We start from the raw sequence: 4,187 nt of genomic DNA, 5'->3' as shown, positions 1-4,187 counted from the left end.
CTCTCCCACCCCACTGGTAAATCGCTGCCACCTGAAACCACTGTTCATCCGAGAAAACGAATACACCAGGTATCACTCCATATCGACTAGAATGGCTGTAACAAAAAAGAAAAAAGAAAAATAACTAGTCTTGGTGAAGACAGAAGTTCGAGTCTTCATACACTCCTGGTGAGAATGTAAAATGGTCTAGCCACTGAGGAAAACAACTTGATGGTTCTTCAAAAAGTTAAACACAGAATTGCCATAGGATCCTATAATCCCTCTCCTAGGCACATACACCCAAAGAACTGAACGTTGGTGCTCAAATATATATACATATATTTGTATATAAATAAATATATATACACGTATGTCCACTGAAGCACTATTTGCAATGGCCAAAAACTGGAAACAACCCGAATGTTGACCAGCGGATGAATGGATAAGCAAATTGTGGTAGATCCGCACAATGGAAATGTGACGGAGGGAAGAGAGGAAGGTGCAGGAGCAGGGATGGAGGGGGCATTAGTCCCGAAGCAGGAGACAGGACCCTGTTCAGCTTCCTCTACTGTGACTTGGGTCTCTCTGGACCCGTTTCCTCATCTGCAACCCGGGGCAACACCGTGATCGTTGGCTTCATGACTTGAATTAACAGCACAGTGCCTACCTCACTAATAATACTAGTAAACACAGGCATTGCTTTTAGTACGTCCTTATTGCTATCCCTGTGATATTGGGAAGAACAACAGGAGCACAGATATGGCTGCAGAGAACCTGGGGGGATGGGGTAGGGTAGAGTATGGGACCAAGGAATGAGGTGTAGTCTCCTTAGTGACCTGGGAGACGCCACTGACCACAGATAGGGCCAGAGGACCCAGCTGGCCAGGTCCCCGCACTTGCAGCCTGCTGAGGCTGCCCACCAGGATCTCTGTCTGGGCGGTGTGACCAGGCCCCAAGGACACTCCAAGCTCCGCAGGCCAGACCCGGACCCTCCACACACACACACCCCAGCCGCCGCCCCACCCCTCCCCCTCCCAGCTCCGTGCCAGCTCCGTGCCAGCATCCAGACTGAATCACCCGGGATGGGAGAGGCCACTCCCCTGGCCTGCAGTCCAACCCGGCGGGGAACGGGGAGGGGAGGGAAGGGTTAAGTTACCGGCGCGCGAGCCGGGTAGGGGGTTGGAAGGGGGAGCTGACGCCGCCGGCGAGTCGTCGCGATTGGCTCGGGCGCAGGACCCGGGGGCAGCTGCGGGCGGACGGCCGCCCAGACTTCCCGGACGCGCCTGGCGCCTCCGCTGCGCCGCCGGCGGCCTCCGGGGACGCGCTGCCCGGCTGCCTGGGGACAGCTCTGCTCCTGCGCCAGCCCCCCACCCCGCAAGTCTCCCGCCCCCGTTGGGGGACTGGCGGGGACTGTCTTTCTCGGTGCTCGTCAACCGCGGTGACAGCGAGGTTGTCAGCGCGCTCCAGCGCGTGCCAGTAGGAAGAGCGCCCGCCAGCCAGCCAACATTGTGCCCCTCCCGGCGGGAGAGCGGGCAGGGTCCCAGGTCCCCAGTAGGGGCTGAATCTGTCTGTCCTGGTGTCTAGCCATGGGGCAACCTGCCAGGTCATGAAGCTGGGGGAGGAGCTGATCACACCTAGGGGAAAGCCGGGGCTGGATGCTTTCATCCCCCCTCCCAGACCCCAGGAACTTCGCATACCATACAAACAGGGGTGGACTTGTTCCCTAGGCACCCCGTGGAGCCCTCGGCCACCCCACTATGGCCAGGGACCTTGGTGGTGGCTGAGCAGGCCAGCACTCCTCCCCCCCCCCCCCCCCCCGCCTCCACCGCCCCCCCCCAACTGACAGCCAGCCATTCAGGCTAGAATCCTAATTGGAGCCACAGAGGCTCCAGAAAATCCAAAACTATAGGTTCTAAATCTATGTGACAAGTGTGGATAGTCTTGGTTATTTTGAAAAGTGTACATGTGCTCATGCTGGTGAGACGGGCACTGGTGAAAAGGATATCGATTCAGAGAGTTTCACCTCAAAAAGAAGACAAGGTTAAGATCAAGATGAGGAAAAGATTATGGAGGTTTTCAGAGAAAAGTTTTCTCCACTTTCTCTGTCTGGACACTGGGGCCACATACCTGCAACCACCCCAGTAGGACCCTCTGGGCCTCGGCCCTGCACAAGATTTGGGGGGAAGGACATGTCTGCTTCCTTACTTTGGCCTTGCCTCATCTTCTTCATGGGGGGCCTGGACCTAGTCTGTGTCCTTCTACTCCCCAACCCCACTCCCACCGTGGCCCTGCCAGCCACCCTATCTTGGCTCCCCTCCTGCTCCCCCCTCCTAGGCTGCTCTCCCTTTATAAAAGGGCAAGAATCTCCTTGCAGGCTCCCTCTCCAAGGGGAGGGAGGCAGTGAGGCGATCACCTGTCCCACTCCCTCATCTATCACCCTGAACTGTGTTTCACGATAAAATTACTCATCCTCAGCCAGTGATAAATGAAATCAGTCTAGAGGCGACCATACAGAGTGGGGGTGGGGTGCCCCATTCAGCGTTTCTGGGCCTGGGTGAGGGAAACCCGGGGTGAATTATCTCTGTGTTAGCTCATAGCCTGGAGAGGGCCAAGTTAGTAGATTTGTGCGTCCTCGTGTGTACTCTTGGTAAAAAGACATGTGTGATTCTGTGTCTATCCTCTGCAGAGTAATGGTGGGACGGGGGCTGGGGGCTGAGCCTTGTAGCAGCTGGGATTCAGAGTCTAGGCAAGGTCACAGATAGGAAAGGCTATATCCCCAGATGAAGGGCCTGGAGGGATCAGAAGACTGTGGTGAGCCACGGAGTAGGGTGCTAGGGCAGACAGGAGGAGGGTCTGGGTGTCTAGGAGCTTTGCCTGGTGCTGAGGGGAGGAAGCAGGCAGCTCATGAGCATACAGGCAGGACGACCAGTGGCCATGTAGCTGCAGGTGAGCACAGCAAAGAAGCCTCCAACAGCTTCAGGTGTCAGATGAGCCCTTGCCCATCCTAACTGGAGCCTCTGGACCTTGAGACAGCTAGAGGTCAGGCAACTCTCAGTACCAGTCCCAGGCAGCAGAACGATATCCAATGGCTCCTCTGGATCCTACTGGATCCCCTGCTTTCTTCTTCTTTCAGCCCAGGAATTCGTGAGAAGTCCTTTGCTGATAACTAAGGGGTTAATTAATAATCAAAATGATGACCTCAGGGGCACACCGTGGCCCAGAGCAGCTGTGGGCTCCTTTGGTAGAGCACAGAGGTCCAGAGGCCCAGATCTCAAAGCTATTCCACCACCTGCCAGCTGTCATCTATAAAAGAAGGTGGAAAGAGCACCGACCACACAGGTTGCTCTAAGGGCACTTGAGATTATGCTTGTGAACTGCTGAGTCATTGTGACACTTATTTCCAAGGCCTCCTGAGACCTGACTGGCCCCTGGAGTAGAGATGGGACCCCTCTGGGGCTGACAGATCAGGTAGGAATATCAGATTCCTGTGCCAGCCAGATCCAGAGTCAGAGTTCTGGAAATGCAGGGAAGTGTGCTCAGATGTTCAAGGGACAATGGTCTCATTCTGACCAGAGAGCTCTAGGAAGCTTCAAAGAGGACACAGCACTTGAAATTAGCATGGAAGGACAAGTAGAATCGGACAGAGGGGACTGGTGTCAAAGTGCTGTCCTGGAATGTGGATGGTCCCACCAGCTTCAGGTAGCCCCTTTTCTGTCTCCTGCACCAGGAAGAAAGGGCTGTGTGAACCGTTCACCTTTGTGCCTGGGTGGGCAACACTGTGACAGGCACAGAGTCCGACTCAGTGCTGATGAAACAAACCAGGGATAAATAATAAATGTGTGTTCATCTTGCAGGCAGTGGAGCCATGGAGTTAATGAGTCGAGAAATGACAGGTCAAACACTCTGGGCCGTACAGGAGAGGTCGGTGGAGAGACAACAGTACCCTAAGCGGGCTGCCCACAAGGCCAGGCATGGGGCGGGGGCAAGGCAAGACTCTAAAAGGGGAGCGAGCATGGGACGAGAAGGAGGGGGCTCATCAGAGACAGCTCGGGGCTGGGGAGGAAAATGGCTGTGTAGAGTGTCTGTGGTGCCTGCTATTTGGGCACTGAGCTTCCCAAACTCACTGCCTTTGAGAATAGTGCCTTGTGGGGACAGAGGTCACCTCCCAGGAGTAACACTGGTCTCCAAGCTCCCCTGGGGTAGCTGGT

Source organism: Neofelis nebulosa, chromosome 2 (genome assembly GCF_028018385.1).
Source record: "Neofelis nebulosa isolate mNeoNeb1 chromosome 2, mNeoNeb1.pri, whole genome shotgun sequence".
Taxonomy (NCBI): Eukaryota; Metazoa; Chordata; class Mammalia; order Carnivora; family Felidae; genus Neofelis; species Neofelis nebulosa.
This window is presented reverse-complemented; position numbering follows the sequence as displayed.